This window comes from Nicotiana tabacum, chromosome 3, assembly GCF_000715075.1.
Source record: "Nicotiana tabacum cultivar K326 chromosome 3, ASM71507v2, whole genome shotgun sequence".
Classification (NCBI taxonomy): Eukaryota; Viridiplantae; Streptophyta; class Magnoliopsida; order Solanales; family Solanaceae; genus Nicotiana; species Nicotiana tabacum.
This window is the reverse complement of record NC_134082.1, coordinates 9,898,054-9,919,544: the sequence shown is the minus strand read 5'-3', so window position 1 is coordinate 9,919,544 and position 21,491 is coordinate 9,898,054. Positions and strand designations below refer to the sequence as shown.

General features: G+C 37.3%; 1 long non-coding RNA gene across 1 annotated transcript; it reads right to left on the bottom strand.

Annotated features, from left to right (window-relative positions):
- Nucleotides 1-8,406: 8,406 nt before the first annotated feature.
- LOC107813248 (uncharacterized) lies at nucleotides 8,407-20,394 on the bottom strand. Its single transcript, XR_001654277.2, has 3 exons — nucleotides 20,265-20,394; nucleotides 9,660-20,185; nucleotides 8,407-8,624 (listed from the first exon to the last, which is right to left on the bottom strand). It is a non-coding gene; the product is annotated as an uncharacterized LOC107813248 (long non-coding RNA).
- Nucleotides 20,395-21,491: the final 1,097 nt, after the last annotated feature.

The following is a 21,491-nucleotide window of genomic DNA, read 5'->3' as shown; positions in this document are numbered from 1 at the left end:
TCTTTTTATTTTTATTTTTAACTTTTTAATATTATGATTTTTTTACATAAATTTTATTTATAAATTTAAAATATAAAAATAGTATTTAAGCATATATAATGTTGGAACAATAAAATATTGAGCTTAATAGAAAAAAATAATTAGAAGAACTTGTCCGTAATAATAATAATTTTGATATTAAGAACAAAATTTCAAAAATTTATTTACCTAATTCAAAATGAAAGAAAATAAAAGTTTTAAAATAGATATTCCATGCACATAATATAAACACTAACTATTTAAAATAAAGGTATTTTATAAAATAAATTATATATTCTTGAAATTATGCTCAATTATATTATTATTCAGACATTATAAATGCTAGAAAATTAATTTTTTTATTATATAGGTAAGTCCATAATGTAGACAAGAGGGGGTGCTCTGATGGTAAGTAACCTCCACTTCCAACCAAAAGGTTGTGAGTTCGAGTCACCCCAAGAGCAAGGTGGAGAGTTCGTGGAGGGAAGAAAAAATAATAAAAAAAAAAGAAGTCCATAATGTATATTAAAAAGAGAAAAAAATATAATATTAAAAAAGTTAAAAAGAAAAAAGAAAAAAGATAAAAGTTAATAATTTAAAGGGTAAAATAGGCATTTGATAATCAAAAGTTTGAGAAATTTGGTTGAATGACTTTCTGAGTGCTATAAGAAACTTGTGGTCCTAAAATATTAAAGTTAAAAGCTTTACGAGACCATGATATTTATATGGCTATAAAAACTTTTCATTACGGGTAAAATGGTAAAATAAATAAATTGAGTTAAATTATTTTCAAACATAAATATATTTTTTTTTTTGGAATGGACAAATAAAAAGAATATGTCATATAAATTAAAGAGAAAGCACTATTTTTGTTACTGGGTATATATTAGGATCAAAATAATCCAAACTCCTATACATTAAGGACCATTTTAATCATTTTCTCCGCGTGAAGCCATGATCTCTCGCGTTTTCGGAATTTCCTCAAAGTTGAGCCTTGTCTTGTTTTTTTTTTTTGGGGGGGGGGTCTACTTAAATCCTGATTCCCGATTTTAGTTTTTCGTTTTTCTAACGGGGCAAGATTTACAATAAGTCATTTTTTAGTTTTTGTAATTGAAAAATAATTATTGCTTTAAAATTTTAAATTTTATACGTTTTAAATTTTAAAATATTTTTTGGAATTTTATTTGTGGAATTTAAAACTCCAATGACTATTTTTTCAATGAGAGAGTTAAAAAGTGGTAAGTGGATATTATTATTATGTTTGGAGGGGAGTAATGTTTCTTCGTCATCTGAATTCAAACGGGCGTGGAAAATAATGTGTACGTAAATTTTACCCCTATTTTATGAAGATAAATATGTTATTTCGGATAGATTCTCTTGCACCGTTGCAATATAAATATTGTAATATGACCTCATTGGCTTTACAAGAAAAGGATGATTGTTTCTTTATTGTAAAATCCAAGTTATTCTTAGTTGGCAATAGGTATGTGCCTATAAGAAAACATTACTTGGCAGATATTTATTCTTGGTTTCCAAGTTTGGATAAGTGGTGGAAATTTCTTTGTAAGTGGCAACTTACCTTTGTAAATCTGCAAGACTTATACAACAACAACAACAATCCAGTATAATCTCACTTAGTGGGGTCTGGGGAGGGTAGTGTGTACGCAGACCTTACCCCTACTCTGGGGTAAAGAGGTTGTTTCCAAATAGACCTTCGGCATATAATAATATTAGTAATAGATAGATAATATTATATTATATATCTATGTATAAACAAAAATAAAAAACGAAAATAAAGAAGTTTAATTAATTAGTATTATTATATCGTACCCAAGTCTAAATATGACATGTAAACTATCAAGAGCCTGTAGTCTATGTAGTGTTGTTGCCCATTCAACAAAAGCAGTCAAACCTAATGAATGATGCAATGCCGGGAAATTTCTTAGCTCATTCCTTTGTTGTGTGTACCATAATAATGTTCATGAATCAAGACTAAGTGGGCATTTGGACATAAAAATTGTGAAATTTATGAGGAAAAAAAAGTGAAAAAAAGTTTCAAGAAAATGTATTTGAAAATTAGAGTTATGTTTGGATATGAATACAATTTGGAGATGTTTTTGAATTTTTGTGAGTGCTTTGAAGTGAAAATTTTGAAAAATAGCTTTTTGTATTTTTTCAAGTTTCAAAATATTCCGGAGACACTTAAAGTTGGCACAATTTTTCATTTAGACACTTGAACTTAGGGATGTTCCTAATGAGCACGTACATTACATAAACTTTGTTCCAATCAGATCGTATAATATTGGTATATAACAAAAGAAAAAAGATTATATTTTTTGAAGAAAGTGCTTGAATCTGGTGATTAACCTTGTTATTCAACAAGTAATAGGAGACTCGAAAAAAAATTGAGGAGAAAAGAAGAGATCTATTTGCAATAGACAGATCATTTCAAAAAGGAATAAGAGAAGAGAACAAAAATATGCTAAAAATAAAAAGAAGACGAAATATATGGTAAAGATAAAAAAAGTAAAAGTTAAATTAATGAGGAATAATTTAGAAAATATAAATTTATGGTAAAGATATTTGTGTCTTGAAAAAATTAATTTTTTGCTTCTGCTTCTTAGAAGAAGCTAGATTTATAGCTTCTTCCCAAAAACAGAAAAACTGCTTTTGCTACAACTTAAAAACACTTTTCTTCTGTTTTGGCCAAATATCTTATATTTCTAAATAAGTAATTTTTTGAACAAGAAAAGTACTTTTGACCTACTAGAAGCTAGACCAAACAAGCTCTTAGTTTCTTTGGAGGGTGTAAAATTTACAAGTAGCCATTTCTCAGTCTTTGTAATTGAAAATAAATTACTATCCGGAAATAAATTCTACAAATGAAACTTTAGAATATTATTTTGGAGTTTTACTTGTGGAATTTTGAAATCTAGAACAACGATTATTTTCAAATGGCAAAATCAAAAGTGGCAAGTGGACGCTATTTCTACGTTTGGGGGGTTTGGGAGGGGGGGGGGGATCAATGTTGAGTCCGAAACCAAAATGGCAATTTTTGGACTCAAAACATGTTTTTACCGTGTTAAAAAAAGATATTTTTTTATCTAAAATGCGGTATTATACTGTGTTTTACTTTAATGGAATTTTAGCCGTTAAAGTAAAACACAGTATACATATAGCGCAGTATTATACTGCGTTTTACATATAGCGCAGTATTATACTGCGTTTTACATATAGCGCAGTATTATACTGCGTTTTACTTCTTTTTTTTGGGCCCACCAATAAGTGCTCTGCGGTTAATTGACATAACAATAATTCAAATATATAAAGCGCGGTATTATATTGAGTTTTACATTAAAAAAAATCTGTACCCCTAGCTAGGACTTGCCTTATTTAAAGGCGTTAGGATTTTATGAAAATTTATTCAAAACTTTCCTTCAACCTTCCGTTCATACTTTTCTTCTTGTTATCAAGCATTTTTTATAATGTCCGAAGAGCCAAAAATAAGTGTTTCATTACATTGGGGGGAGGGGGGAGGGTGAGGTTGTAATGGAGAATAACTCTGTGAGGTATAGTTCACCTCCACAGTGTCATGTTGAATTGCCGCTTACAATAAAATACGATAAATTGGTATCGTTGTTATGTAAAAAATGAGTGTGAGGAAACGTTCGGTGAACCTTAAAGTAACCGGTAGATTTCCGTATTCTGTGACTCCGCAGGGGTTTGCTTATTATTCTGAGTTTAACATCGAAGATGATGAAACTCTTAAAGATTATTTGCGGATTTCGATGAATATAGAGAATTTAATGTAATAAAATTGTTGGAAATGTACGTCAAGGTTGAAGACGTTCCCAATAATGAGGTTGTGCATAGTAGGGATAACCCCCAATCATCGGGTGGTTATTCTGGGGCAGTTTTTTCCGGACAGATTCCTGATGAAAGAGCTTGCCTTGATTTAAACTTATCACCACCAGCTAATGAGCAGCGAGGAAATAATTTTTTGACTTTATATAATCCACAAGACGACTGGTAAACTTCAATTTTTCTACGCTTTAGCGATGTTTATTTTATGTTTGAATTGGATTTGTATCTACACTCATATTTTTATAGGGGGTACCGTCCAAATATGAATTTGCAAGTTATAACCCTACATCAGCTGCACTAGATGGTCCTCAGCTGCAATAGATGGTCCTGAAAAGGACTGCTCTACATCTCCGTCAAATGTACCCGTGATCATCAATGGATCTGACGGGGTAACCTGCGATGCTGGCAGCTCCAGCTGAAGGTTGTACGACGGCATGCTGCTGGAAGGCTCGTCTTGCTAAGGGATATAACCTGGCTGATCATCTCTAAGATCCTCATCAGGCGGCTCAACAAATGACTCAACACCCCTTTGCTGGGGACTACCTTCTCGTCGTCCCCCATGACCCAGTGGGGCACCCCTACCTCGTGGGACAACCCTGCCTAGTGGGGCAGTCCTGGCTCGTGCCCGACCCCTGCCTCGTGCGACAGGCCTACCCCGATAGTGCTGCTCTGGCGCCACATACTCATCAATGTGATCTAACCTTTCGTTCTCTTTGGCTCGTTGTAGTGTCCGGAGAGCCAGCTCTACCACCTGACAGCCATACTCAGTGACTGCAGGATTGTCGGTATGCTGCTGCAGTCCCAACCAGTAGAATAAATGATGACCAATAGCCTGCACAACATTTAAAATATTAATTACATAACGCTATATCACAGTTATAAGTATGGGTTCCAAAAAAACATACCAGTGCTTCGTGCCTCCCGGCGTATGATCTGTACCGACCGCCAACTTGATGAACGGGGTTCCCGATCATCAGTCGGGTGTGAAGGCGGTATCAGGACGTATAAATCTCAACAGTCGCCGCCTGGATCTGTGAAGGTGGGGGCGGAATTAGGTCCTCTCGTTGCTCCCAAGTATGGACCTACGCCTCTAGCCATGCTACAAATGCGTCATCTTCCCTCGAATGATCACCCCGATGATAATGTGTAGCCTCCCATGTAGGCTCCCTTGGTATAGTCTGCAGATGGTCAAACTGGCAAAGTACCCGCTCTGTGGCATGATGCTCCACAATATTGAGGCACATCAGCGGGACGAAAATGCTCCAAATCAGTCGATCGATCGAGTAATAATCGGGCAGGCTATCTATCAAGTCGTCGTTGTATGACGTCTAGATGAACTATCAAATAATAACATAAAAGTGAGTATGCGCAACACAGGTGAATTTATAACAAGTAAGTTTAGGTACATATTTACCTGTGCAGCCTCCAGCATATCCAACACATTCCTGACAAGGGGGAGATTATGATGAGCATCAATGGCTCGGTAGTTTCCACGCCAGAGAACCCACCTCCTAGATAGAGGGAGAAACGGAGGTGCTACATCCGGAGGTAATGGTGGAAAAGGTGGCTATAACGGCAGGAACCGCTCCCAGGCCCAAACCTAACATACAAGGTCGACGTAAAATTTAAGTCATTTTGACTATATAGAATTGGAAGTAATGAACAGAGTATTCAAATATGTTCTCACCTGTAGAAGCAGCATAAAACCACATACGTCGCTCTGGGTGTCCATGCTAGCCCGGCACATACTCTTGTACAGATAAGCGAGAACAGCAGCACCCCAGTTGTACTGGGGTAACTCATCTAGCTGTTGAAGATGATGTAGAAATCGCATACTCACTAGATTTCTCGAAGTGTTCGGGAACAAGACAACCCCAAAAAGTAGGAGCAGCGCCGACCTTGTGTACCGGTGAATATGTAGATCCTCTGTCTCGCCGGTGATGTCGGGGTGCCATACCTCCAAATGCTGTCTAATAGCTATCACAGAAATGCGACTGCCCCCTGAAGATGCAGCCTCACCCTATGACCTGAAACCAGTGAATTGCTACATCAAGTCCAAATACTGGGCACGCATCATAGATCTCATATACTGAGGCAGAGCAACGGCCAGTCCATCAGCATGTAACCAATATAAAACCTGAACATCCTGAAGCGTGATGGTGGCCTCGCCAATGGGTAGGTGGAAAGTGTGTGTCTCCGGTCGCCACCGCTCTATCAACGCCATGATCAGAGACCAGACGTGTTGCAGCCGTCCCATCTCAAAAATCCTATAGAAGCCCGTATCACGCAGGCGCTGGACTACGCGGGAATGAAAACCTCTCTTCCTAATAAAGTACCACATGTCGTCCACTCTCCTAGCGCGAAGAGTCTGCTCCACTAGCTCTCCCTCGCATACGTAGGCGGACCTATGATCGCCCTGTAACACTAATATCTCATCCGAGAAAGGTCCAGGATGCACAGGCGGCACGTCCATGTCGTTTGCTATAAATTAAACAATATTAATTGTGTGTTAGTTTTATAAATTAAATATTTAATTATTTAATTGGGCAGAGTATATATCTATGGGTTCCAGACTCGATATTTGACGCTCAGTAGCACCAAGCTATCTTGAATTCTTATGTGTGTCAATTTCAATATTTTTAGAATTTTGTTTGTGTTATAATAGTTAATATTTAATTATTTAAATGGACAGAGTATATATCTATGGGTTCCGGGCTCGATATTTGAGGCCCAATAGCACCATGCTATCCTGAATTCGTATGTGTGTCAATTTCAATATTTTTAGAATTTTGTTAGTTTTATAAATTAAATATTTAATTATTTAATTGGACATAGTATATATCTATGGGTTCCAGGCTCGATATTTGAGGCCCAATAGCACCAAGCTATCCTAAATTCTTATGTGTGTCAATTTCAATATTTTTAGAATTTTGTTTGTGTTATAATAATTAATATTTAATTATTTAATTTGACGGAGTATATATCTATGGGTTCCAAGCTCGATATTTGAGGCCCAGTAGCACCAAGATATCCTGAATTCTTATGTGTGTCAATTTCAATATTTTTACAATTTTGTTTCAGAAATAAGAATTAATATTTAATTATTTAATTGGACAGAGTAAATATCTATGGGTTCCAAGCTCGATATTTGAGGCCCAGTATCACCAAACTATCCTGAATTCTTATGTATGTCAATTTTAATATTTTTACAATTTTGTTAGTTTTATAAATTAAATAATTAATTTTTAATTGGACAGAGTATATATCTATGAGTTCCACACTCGATATTTAATTTGACAGCATATATTAATTTGTTAGTTCTGTATGATTGTTTTATTAATTAAATAATTAATTTTTGTAAAGTATAATTGGATAGAGTTTATAGTTAGTAGATACTTAAACTACAAAAATTCTACGCTAAAAGGCTCCATATTTTACTACGCTAAAAGGCTCTATATTTTACTACGGTAAAAGTCTCCATATTTTACTACTTTATAAGGCTCTATATTTTACTACGCTAAAAGAGCACTATTCTTTAAGCAAATAAATAATCTAAACTAAATAAAAACAACAAACATATTTTAATAACATAACATTCACGAAATTACATATAAAACAGTAAAAGAAATTTATGAACATTTTTATTAACAAGAAAAATTATTTCTCAACTTTTAACTATTTTTTTAAACACTAATAATTTAATCCGGATAAAAATAACATACAAATTTAATCGCAAACAAAACACAAAACAACGTGAAAACACATTCAAGACAACTAATATGCATTATTGTACGAGTTTTGACATAACCTAAATTGGAATACCTCGATTTATGTTTATAGAAAAGTCGGAAAATTAAAATTTTGAGCCCGAAACGAGGAAACCACAACAATCGAAGGCTTGGGTTGTATGTGGGACCTACAATCTTCACTTTCATTAGTAGGCGCCATCACGATCCCCGATGGTGGAAAATTCGGGTCATGACAGGAACCGCTGTTTTGTTTTTTAATTTGAAGCTTTCTGGTTTCTGTCGTGGGGAAGAAAGGGACTTATATTTTAATAGGTAAAATGCAGTATAATACTGCGCTATATGTAAAATGCAGTATTATATTGCGCTTTACTTTAACGGCTAAAATTCTGTTAAAGTAAAATGCAGTATAATACCGCATTTTAGGTAGAAAAATATCTTTTTTCACACAGTATAAACGTGTTTTGAGTCCAAAAAGTTGCCATTTTGGTTTCAGACTCGAGTGATGTTACTACACGGGCCTTTCTGAGTTCTTCTGAATGACTAACCCATCGCACACGTCCAAATACGGGAAACTAGCTCAATACTTTCATTCAGATGATTGGGGAAGAAAAACTGTCACGACCCAAAAAATAACCCTATCGTGATGGCGCATATCGTGGTACTAAGCAAGTCGACACACTACCAAAACAAAATGATATCTTCATTTCAAAGATAACTCCAAAGCTATTTAATATAAAATCTTCATAAAGGACTTCAAATCAAAACAAAGTGCAAAAAGAAAGCCCGACATCGGGGTGTCACTAGCCATGAGCATCTACTACAACCATTTGACAACATCAAGACTGACATAGTCTGGAAATACCCGAATACAACTAAGGGAAGATAAAGAGGGAGGAAAACAACGCAACGATCGCCAGACAGCTACCTTGCTAACTCCGATGGATCTGCGACTGAATAATCAACATCCTCTACCGTGACTAGAAATGCCTGGATCTGCACACAAGGTGCAGGGAGTAACGTGAGTATGCCAACTCAGTAAGTAACAACAGTAAATAAAGACTGAGAAGTAATGACGAGCAATAATGCAAGTAAAGTTCATATTACAAAAACTAGTAAAATACGGCATGCTTTTAAAAATAGAGTTTGAATCAAATCAACTTCTTTAAATTCAGTACCAGTAAAATCATTTAAAAACATCTTCCAAAAGTTTTTCGAACAAAGGCTCAATGCAAAAGTGAGCAAAATGATGAAATCATAAACAACCCTTGGGCAAATATCACTCATATATAGCCCCTCGGGTAAACCTCACCATCACTCCTACTTTCCAATCACCCGGCACTGGGCACTCGCACTCAGTAGGTACCTACGCTCACTGGGGGTGTGTAGACTCCGGAGGGGCCCTTTCAGCCCAAGCGCTATAACAAGCCAATCATGGCATAAATCAATCAGGCCCTCGGCCTCACTCAGTCATGAATCAGTAAAACATGTTGCGGCGTGCAACCCGATCCCATAAATATCCTCACAAATCAGGCCTTCGGCCTCACTCAGCCATGAATCAGTAAAACATGTTGTGGTGTGGAGCCCTATCTCATAGATATCATCACAAATCAGGCCCTCGGCCTCACTCAGTCATGAATCAGAAAAATAGCATTTATATGATGCATCAAAACGGAGTAATAGAGACTCAATTATGCAGTAAATAAGTATAAACATGACTGAGTATAGATTTCCAATCATAAACAATGAGAGGATAGCAATAAAAGACCTCTAAAGGTCCAAACAACACTGGCATAAGGCCTAAACATAGCATCCGGCCTGATTTACAGAAATCTTTCTATAACACGTAAGAAGCATGTAGTTTCAACAAAATATTCAACTTTACAGTTGATACGGGACGAACCAAGTCACAATCCCCAATGGTGCATGCCCACACGCCCGTCACCTAGCATGTGCATCACCTCAAAATAGTCACATGACACAAAATTTGGGTTTCATACCCTCAGGACTAGATTTACAATCATTACTTACCTCAAACCGATCAAATCTCTACTCTGCGATGCTCTTGGCCCTCGAATCGGCCTCCAAACATCCCGAATCTAGCCAAAAGCAATACAAAGCAATCAATATATGTAAGAAACTAATTCCACGAGGAAAACTACTTAATTGGACACAAATCTCGAAATTCACTCAAATCCAGCCCCGGGCCCACGTCTCGAAATCCGACAAAAAACACAGAACTAGAAAGCTCATTCATTCACGAGTCTACCCATACCAATTTCATCAAAATTCGACCTCATCTGTTCCTTCAAATCCTCAAATCAAACTCTCCAAAATCCCAAGCCCTAACCCATCATTTTCACCCCTAATTTCCACTAATTAATTGATAAAACAATGGAAAAACACCATGGATGGGAGTACTAGAGCTCAAGCAACTTACCTCGTTGAAAACCCCTTAAATCTCCCTTCAAAATCACTCCATAAGCTCCAAAAAAACCGACTTGAAAATGGTGGAAATGAACCAAAATTTGCGAAGTGTTCTATTTATACTTCTGCCCAAGCCTTTCGCACCTGCATGCGCACCTGCGGTGCCGCATCTGCGCAAGAACCTCCGCACCTACGAAAAATCATTAAATTCCCCAACTTTGCACCTGCGCTCCATATCCACATCTACGACTACGCAGGTGCAGAAAAGACCTCGCACCTGCGGCCACTGCCTGACCTCATCACTTCCGCTTCTGCGGGCACATATCCACATCTATGGACTCGCAGGTGCGACCTTTCCTATGCACCTGCGGACCCAGCCTATCTCAACCCCATCCATACCTGCGAACTCCCAACACGCGCCTGCGGCCTCGCACCACAACTCCCCTTCCGCAGGTGCAAAAAACACCAGCGACTTTAGAAACCAGCAAATCAGCTATCTCCCAACACCAGCAAATGATCCGTTAACCACCCGAAACTCACACCGAGGCCCTCGGAACCTCAACCAATCCTACCAATAAGTCATATATCAACATACGAACTTAGTCGAACCTTTACTCAAAACAACATCAAAATACCAAATTACACTCGGATTCAAGCCTGAGAACTTCTAAACTTCCAAATTCCACGAACAATGCCAAAACCTATCAAATCACACCCGAATGACCTCAAATTTTGCACAAAAGTCAAAAATGACACCACAAACCTACTCCAACTTTCATCAAAATTTCCAATGCCGACCAAAATCGCCAAAATTCTAACTTTTGCCAATTCACACCTAATTCTACCACGAGCCTCCAAATCACATTACGGATGTGCTCCTAAGTCCAAAATCACCTAACAGGGCTAATGGAACCATACAAATTCAAATCCAAGGTCGTTTACACGTAAGTCAACATCAGGTCAATTTTTTCAACTTAAACGTTATAGCTGGGAGTTATTCTTCTAAATAAATTCTGAATACCCTGAAAAACCTAAACTGACGATTCACATAAGTCATAATATATACAGAGCTACTCATGTCCTCAGACAACCGATCGAAGTACAAATGCTCAAAACGACTGGCCAGGTCGTTACATCCTCCGCCACTTAAATATATGTTCATCCTCGAGCGTGCCAAAAGTTATTCCAAAAGCTATCAAATCACCGTGTAACCTCACTATGCATATACCCGGGGGTGATCCTACGTCACCCTGTTCCATATAGATCTGATAACACAACATGACTGAAATTTCTTAATCCAACCTAGCACATAAGTCTTAGAACCCAATTTCCAACATCCAAAATTTTCTATAAGATCAGAATCTCGCATCAACACACTGTATAAGTCCGAACAAGCTATATCAAACAATATTCGTAACCCAAGATATAATCACATGATATATCACATAACTCGAAAACTCATAGCGATAACTTTTAATCACAGTAGCTGCTCAAAAAAACCCAATACCGGTAATAAACCTCTTATCAAACAAAGACTTGTTCTAACACTTTCATATGTTGCCAATGATGGAGGAAACATGTAGAAACTCATAACCATTCGTTAGATCAACAAGTCATGGAGCTCCCTCTTCTCTGACAGGAATTATAGCAGATTTCTAAGCCTACTTCCGATATTATCCTTCCAACCATGTTGTAACCAATTCTCATAGTATTCACTCTAGGTCCAATGACCTTATCTCATCTAATTCGACCATTCCGATGACATGACACATCAATACAATCAAAGCCATAACCTATGCAATTTGTGCACCCAATAGCAACATCCTAGATGTACTCAAATCATAGAAAATGATTCAAATGAGAGGACTATCTCGCTAGCTTAACAAGTACCATCACAACACCATGCTAAAAGCCTAGCACACATCGTAGAACCAAAACACACAAATTCGACACCAAGGATCTTACCTCTACATAACTCCGCTACAATGTGTGACCCCATCTAAACGTTGGTCTGCATTATATACCTCGAGCCACCCTACTCAAAATCCATAGCCAGTCGAAATTCGACATCAAGAACCCAAAGTACATTACCACATCCACAGAGAGCAAATAACACAATGCCACCATCCAAAAAGAACATAGTCAACACGCAATCAATCACGCAACACCCGAATACTCATCTTGCTCAAATTCCCGCTATAAGCCCAAATAGACCCGCACCGTATGTGCATATAACCAACAATTCACAACTCCTCATAACATAGAAGGGTAACTCACAAATCATTTCAGAACACGAATAAGCTTAACAACCACTAAATGATACCTCTCTCAACAATAACAGTTCAGAGTCAACAAATTCGACTCGATGCAGAATACACATTCATATTGGGCCTACCAATGAACCCCAGATCAGCTCTGGACCCCCCACAATAGATAATTAACCCTCCGAAAGTCTACAATGACTAAATCACAACACATACTAACCTTGACTACATTTTTACAGTCCACAACCACAAAACAATCTACTCATGAGAACTCTCAGTCTCCAAATCCATAGAACATACGAATCACCATCTCTGATCTCAACTCCACCGCCTGAATGTCCACACTTCTCCAATTACACGGTCATACCACGAGGAATACTTCTTAAATTCTTTTGTGCCATAAGGCAAAATTTGAACTCCAGTCGTCGATCAGACAAGAGAGTATACCAATGAAGTATCCATAACTCAAACACATCACCTTTTCTGAAATGTATACTCTCATCAATCCATACCAGTTAGTAATATCATTTACCTAGTCATCTGAAACTGTCCATGCTGCCTAAGAATTTATGACCTTCCTTTCAGAACTAAACTGTGACCTTACACATGCAAATCTCAATCCTACACAATATACTGCATATACCATTCCATCCTACGATAAATATGAGAACTTTATAATCCACTCCGAGTCACAAGCAACTACTTACTCAACTAGCCAAGAACTTTCCATTTGATCCCATCTAGGAGAAAATCACTATACATCACATGCTCCTCACGCTAGTAGAAAATATATATCTCTAACTGTGATAGAAACCGTCAAGAACTCTCCGAATCCCATTTGCACAAAACCAAACCGTCAGGACTGAATCCTTCTAACTCAACCAAGCTACGCAGGTCACCAAAAACCCAAGAGCATTGCCACGAAACACCTGTAGAACTCATTGCCTCATAAGCACCTAAAGAACTAATCATATCCCTTACTATGTCGATCCAACCTACTACCCAGCTGTCCTATTTATCCGAGTTCCTTCTGAATTACCTTCAAATTGACACTTCTCCTCGCCATAATACCACAATCCTCAACCCAGACTCACCACACGAGACCCAAGCATAAAACCACACCGCCCTAAGGCTCATAAGCCATTGGATACTCTCTTAAATATCCCCAAAAGTACCACATTCAAAATACTTACTCTGAAGAGACTACCTGCGAATCTAAAGCCATTATCTTTCTGATACTGATGTGTAGAATCCATGATGATATTGGAATACCACATGTCTTGACACCATCCAATGTAAACCTCAGTTTCTAGCCAATTACACATCCTAAAGATCCCCACTTGTTACATATAAATCTTGAATCCATTAGAACCATTCTCGAGAGTTATCCACTCTCCTCAAATCTCAATTAGACTAATCAAATGGGCCGATCGACATGTGCCCCATTAGCATTCCAACACCCAAGGAAGTAACCCCACCTTAATGCAACCAGATAAACTTATGCTCCATGCATATTACATCCTTTACCAATATCAACTCAAATCATTCCATGATTCATATATACTCATAAAGCCTAATATAACTCGTATCCAGAAATCTACTTTACTCGAGTCATCATTGATCTTAACCTCTGCAAGCCATAACTGATTCACCAACATACCTCAAACTGAAACTAATACGACACTTAGCCGTGCAATCAACTTATCAATAGTAGACTCCCCTACTTGGCTCAAAACCATAGATCAAAACACACAAAAACTCACAATGCCCATACTCTATTACTGCCATAATACCATAGTGTGGTTCAACTAAATCCTTCATAAGTTCATGCAACACAAACCATCTAGTTTTTCTAATCATCTGCAAATCTTGCATTCACCCTCGTAACAGTCAAGCCCACTCTCATAAGCGATCCAAACTCAAATTGCAACACATATATTTCACTGGTAATAGAGGACTCCCAACAAACAACATAGGGATCACACAAACCTCAGAACACCCCGCAGGAGATAACCCACCTGCTTAGCCTCACACTGGTATATCTCTATACTCCTCCATAATCATAACTATTACGCAATCACTTAATCTTCCTGAGTCTGAACTCATATCACGACACGGAATCTACTTCACTCCCCAACTAAACAACATGAAAAGATCCTTCAACACACCCATAACCCGGGGCTATACTTCAAATCAAGATGGAAATCAAGTACCAAATAGTTCTTTCTACACCTCACGCAGACCCTTCACGTCACATTCAAATCATATGAACACATCTCACAGTCACATCATACTCATCACGTAGCCATCCAACCATCAATTCCACTAATAGGGACACTATCAGACACATAAATCCAAAAGCACGTGCTCACACAATTAACACCTCAGCGCTCGAGCTACAGTCAAAACCCAGCCTCAAGTTCTCCAGACCGACCCATCATCAACATGCCAAAATCACATCTCGCACCTCAACCATGGAACTCACAAGCCGGCGATGCACAACTGATACCGAGCGCTCATGTGCGCACACGAATACATGGAAGGAATTCAAGTAGTTACTCTTCAAGCTGAATCAATGTCGCACGATAAGAATTCAAGAATGTGGAATTTCCTAAAGGTTCTATAGCCTCTCGAAGATAAGTACAGACGTATCCGTACTGATCTGCAAGACTTTATTAAACCTGCTCATGACTCGTGAGACCTATGTAACCTAGGCTCTAATACCAACTTGTCACGATCCAAAAACTAACTCTGCCGTGATGGCACCTATCGTGGTACTAGGCAAGCCGACACATTACCAAAACAAAATGATATCTTCATTTCAAAGATAATTCTAAAGCTATTTAATATAAAACCTTCATAAAGGAGTTCAAATCAAAACAAATTGCGAAAAGAAAGCCCGACATTGGGGTGTCACTAGCCATGAGCATCTACAATAATCGTCTGACAACATCAAGACTAACATAGTCTGAAAACTCCTCCGTTCACATGTGTTAAAGCCGTATATGCTAGTTAGAACACATGGAACTCCATCTGCTCTCTTAGTAACCTAGCAATGCAGTAGTTGTGATTCCTCTCTCATCTTGTCTGCATTGCATATGTTAGTGTCCCAAAGCAACCAAATCCTGCCATTACTAGCCTTTTGGTAATTGTTTTGAAATTCCCACTTTGGAGCTACAGTGTTAGCTATGATATAATCTTTATGCTCTTTCACTCTAGTTTCAACCAACCCAGCTAAAGTAATGTGTTTGAATTTTAGATAATGCCTTAATTCCTTCTGTTTATACCTCTTAGTAGCACCCATCACATTCCTGAAAAGCCAAGTCATAGAGTAGAGTTAAATTTGCCTCCTCTATCAGGAGGTGCTGATTATGATCCATCACAACCTTTATGTAGCACTTCAAATCCATTCTTAACTGGTACTGAACATAATATAGGAAAATCATGCAACGTCGGTTCAGGTACCTCAGACACTTTTTTCCCTTTGTTTGGAGTGACCTTTGCACTTTGTACTCCCCTTGTGTTTTGTGTGAATTTAGGTTGTTGTTCATGTATTTCCAGTGCAAGTGTCCTCTGTTGTTGTCCACCTCCTTCCATATATTGGTTATCAGCTTCACTATTCTGGGGCACCTCTTGGTGTACACCTTGTTCAATGGTTGGTGTGGTGTCTCTCTTTTGAGATATTCAATGATCTTTGGTTACCCGTATTTGGACAGTCTTATTTGGTCCTCCTTGTTTCCTTGTCTGGTCCATTTGTTGTGCTTCAGTTCTTCTCTGCATAGTTGGACAACGATGGTCAATTACTTGGCATTTGTCACAGAATAATGGTTTCCAGTCATAACTTAGTGCTTGTAGAAAGGTTCTCCCATTTGGATCCATAACTTCTATATCATCTAGAAAAGACTTTGTCACAATGACTTCAACTAGCATTCTTGCAAAGGAGACCCTTGTCTATTTAGTTGTGCACTCATCTGCGTACATAGGAATGCCTATAGCACTGACAATCTTGCTCAACGAATTGTTCCCCCAACAATTCATAGGTAGTTTTTGGAATTTAACCCATAGTGGTATTTCAGTTGGGAATTCCTTATCAAAATCGAAATTTGTTATCCATGGCTTCAAGATGATGGGCCGGCTATTAATGATATATGGTCAAGAGTATAGAAGAATCCTATTAAAACCAAGAAATATAGGTCTGCCGTGCATGTCAGCAGTAGTTTGGAATTGGATGATATATTACACTTTGTCATGCATGAACAAATCAGGACTTGTAATCTTATTCCACTTTTGATCGATATATCTTCGCATAGCAGTATACCCTAGGCAATCCCCAATTATATAAGCAATTTAGGGTCCCCTCCATTTTTCAGTCTCTCGTTCCACTTCCACCTTTTTCTAGTTGGATGACAATCTTTCCATTAACTATTTGAGGTGCTATATAGGAAAGAGCCATACAGTTTTCCATAGTTCTGTTCTTAGAAAATAAGTTCACCTATGGTTGTGTTGGCTTCTCTTGTATTGGAGCAACTGGATCAGTGCCCTGTTTCAGTACTGTTTCATTTGGTTCCTGCACCACAGCTTCAATAGTTACGCTATTGTGCTCAATTGATGATTCTACGACCTCATTCCGCTTCTCAATTATCAAATCTGAACTCAATTGAAGCTGCTTAGTAGCTCCTATTGGAATCGAACACTGCCCAACCTCGTTAGGGTTCCTCACTTCACTCAAATGTATTGGTGTTATTAGCTCAGTTTCTAAATTTGTTGATTCTGGTTGCATGCGTGCCCCGACGAAGCTTCCAAAGGTGGGTACTTTCTTTGTCCTTCCACCGCGTCCTCGTCCTCGCCCTCGCCCTCCTACCATGGCTATCCATATCGGCACAGGTTAACTAACTTGCGTCGAGAGCATGAGAAGAGAGAGTATTATTTCCCTTATTTTTACACCGAGGTATCTGATATTTTATTCATTTTCTCCATGTGCTCATTTCTATATGATGGAGTCCATATATGAATCTTTGATCTTTAGTTTCGTTCTAGTCCAAGTGATGACAAGTAGTGAGTTGTTGATTTTCTGCGAAGTTTATTATTTCCTGCAATGCAAATAGAAGATTAGTACCATAGATTTATATAACAATTAACTTTACGCATAGTATTTTATCTTTATCAATGAGAGACGACGTATTGCATTTTTCTCATTCCCTAACTTGGAATTAACAGAATGTCCCCCTAGTGTGTGATCGACAAGGTTTAGCAGAATGAAGTTATAAAAAATAAAAAAAAATAAAAAAGCCAAAGCTTAATCAAATTAAGTTTATAAAAATCTGAAGTACTGACGTCCTTCATTAATTAGTACTGCGCTCATCCCGAACTATTATTACTAGGAATTATTAAAAGTGGATGAATGCAGGCTCCAAGAAAATATGGACAAATAGTTCCTATTAAGTCGTGCTAGCCACAAGAAACCTTAGTCAAGTTTTATTTTTGCCTTCAAGGTTGTCAAATAGAGCATAGTATCTATCAAACATTCAACAAAAGCAGCCAAAAATAATGAATGATGCAATGCCAGGAAATTTCTTAGCGCATTCCCTCGTGTGTGTAATATCATAATATTCATGAACCAAGACTAAGTTGGTGTTGTTCGTAATGAAAACAATCGATCTTTCGGTTGATAGTCCAAGTTCAAAATTCAGATAGATTGTCAAGGCAAACTTCAGACATTTTCTTAAGTTTTTTGCATTGCCAGGCCAAACTTCAGACACAAATTTTCGACGTTTGAAACTGTCGGACTAAACTTCAAACAAAAAAGTCTGAGGTCCTTGATGGGGATCTCTTCGTATTCTTAGCTTTTTGTATGCGGATGTCATGGGAGTATTTCTAACTGAAAATTGGGGCTGCAAGAGGTTCAGTTAACACCCAATCTTTTATTTATACTAATAGTAACAATATTGGAGTACTTGTAATGCCCTTTTTATAATGCTATGTGAGAAACACTCTAAATATTATTCAAATTTACTTGCTCAGAAAAAGTGTCTGTGTGTGTGTGTGTATATATATATATATATATATGGTGACAACTACATTTATAGGGTCATTTGAGATGGTACAAGTCGAAATAGTAGCGAAAACAGGAAATAAGGGAAATTAAACTACAAGATAAAGTTCAAATAATCTCAAGGAAACTCAAAAATACAGGCACTTGTGTTTGGATAAGTCTTCCCCAATGAATTCAATATTCAGCTTGCTCAGACCCCTGAACCATTCTTCTAATTTTAGTATTGATATTGATATGAATCCAAACAACTTCCAACTTGTATTTCATGGAAATTTTGTAAGTTATGAGAGACTGATGAAAATGTTAAATATTTGACAGGACGCATATGGTGCAAGGTAGGACGCCAACCTTACTCAAAGAGAGTTAGACATGGTTATCAAGTGCATCAAATAAAGCCTTTGCTTAGACATTACTGTGACAAAAAGCGGTGCTGTTTCACTCAGACGGGTACCCAACTTTTTTGAAGGAAAAAGGTCTAGCTACAGGTGGTTTCGATACAGACCCAAACAGTATTTTTGAACTAGGGCAATTATGAAACATCGAAATTAAGCAGAGCTAAATAAACAGGAATTATGGCAAGGAGCACCACCTGCTTCCTTATTTTTGCAGAACAAAGTGGTCATACAAAGAACCTTCTAATGTATTTTATGACCAAGAAGTCCACTGTTCAACTTCAAAACTCAAAGATAAACAAACCCCTCTACCCTCATCCATTTAAATAAATACCAGACACGATGCAACAGCCATAACATGAGCCATTAAATTAGAAACTTACTTACTCAATGCATCTTTAAACACTCGTAAAGATTGTGGACTATAAATTCCAGGAGAGAGCAGCAATGGCACAAAACTAACCTCTCCCAAATTAAGCCGCTATGCAGCACCCAAAGTGCTTTTAGTACCGTAGATATTGTTAGAGAATCAGACACTGACTTAGCCAATACAAAGGAAATATCAGTACCGCTGAAATCAGGCACTAATGAGCCAAACTTTAGTTGGTAAGCCTTGAAAACACATGAATGATGCAACAACCACTTCAAATGCAAGACATAGAAGGCAATCAATGCTAAACAATAAAATAATCACCCGGGATATGGCACTCTGATAGTAAAATTGTAAAGAGAAGCGAACTACAATACGCATGTCCCAAATTTCATTTAGCAATGATATCGGTCTCAAGTCCAAATTGATCTGGACTTCACTGAAAGTTCAGGTCAAAATTAAAATAATTTCTCTGTTTTGCATCTTTTTCATTAGGTAATTGCATCTGATAATGATCCAAACGAATCCACCAGTCCACTAATCATAGCACTTTTCAAACAACAAAACAATCTTCCCTAAGTAGATACCGTAAAGATCTTAATTGAAATCTTCAAAATATAAACACTAAAATAAATACCCTATATAATTATTTCATTTAGTTAACGATGTATAACAACATTTCTTATTTCAGGTTACCGCGAATATATGGATGCAGATTATTAAAAACAAATAGCTAGCAGGCCAAGAGCCACTATCCCAAATCAACAAACTCAAAATCAGATATAAAATGCAACGACGTAAATAAAATAGAGCAAAAAAACAACACGAATAATAAGTAGCATAATTTTATAACAAAAATACGGATATCAGAATCTCAATTCAGTGCCATTAGGACAAAAACACTACTCAAATGTCGCTGAAATTTTAAACTAGAACTTAAATAAACCTAAAGATGCGGTTCGGTTCGATTAGGGCGAAATACGGTTTTACTTGGATCGCTGCCTCATCTTTCGGCGCTTCCTCTTCAATCTCCTCATACGCTTCTTCTTCCACTGAAAACGAAAACAAAAAATAATTAACAAAATTGAGGATTAAAAATTTACAAAATGATATGCCACAGAATTCATATACCTTAGCTCTCATTCTGAATTGGTGATGATCAAAGAGTTCCTTTTACTTATCAGAGCGAATCTATAAATGGTAGAAGAAATGCGGCAGTGATGGGAGGAAGTGAAGTTAGGGTTTTGGATGGTTTATATAGGAAAGGCTAGAGTTTTGTGATTGGTGGATAGTGACGGATGGGCCAAAGGTAATTTGACCTGGGCCCAGTTATCAGGCCCAAATTACAATTTTTATCGTGGTTTTGAATGGGTCCAAATCTCCAGCCCAAAGAGGTCAGCGATCTATAGGTATCTTACACAAATAGCCGCTCATATTCACTTAATACTTTTTTTAGTTGACATACACATTTTATATAATATATATATATATATATATATATAATATATATATATATATATATATATATATATATATATATATATATATATATATATATATATATATATATATATATATATCCAAAAGTTTTTATTTCCAATTGGGTGAACGGCTTCTTACAATATTGTGATTATCTCTCTGGTTGTTATTGCTGATAAATTGCTAAGGGTTCCATTAATAAGGGTATTTTGAAGAAACAAATTATGCATTACGAAGATCCTTACATAATATAAAGTCGTATATCCAATCACGATTATACTGTACATCAAAATTTTACTGTTAAAAATTTCAAACAAAATGAAGTTTCAACTAAATTGCGCTGCATAAATTAAATCATTATCAATCTTGAAAGAGAAAAGAAAGTCCTAGCTAGGGAACTGGAGTTAGAAGAAGTAGATCGGTTAATGAAGTTGGAACGTACTAAGTAGCTATCGGCACTCGGACGAAGAAAGAAGAGGTGGAGGTAGTGAAATGCGAATGCAAATTACTTCAAGATCCCTAAATATTTATTGGCGGGAATGATAAAGCAAATGGTACTTTGGAGAAAGCAAAATATACATACATTGATAACCTAGTATGTTAGCAATATATATATATATGGTCGAGATCATAACCCTCCGATTTTTAGGCTCGGGGCACCGTCCTGAGTCCGAAGTCCGGGCAAGATCAAGTTCGAGGGATCACGCCAGAGTTCGAAGGCAAGGCACGATACATACTGAGGTCGAATATGTTCGACCCCGAAATAGTACCGTTGTACCGGGACGAGTTAGATTCCTGCCACGTCCTCAAAGTCATGGCGCAAATCCCGGAATATGATTGTACTATTCCGTACTAGGCGGTTAGACAGTTGTACCAAGA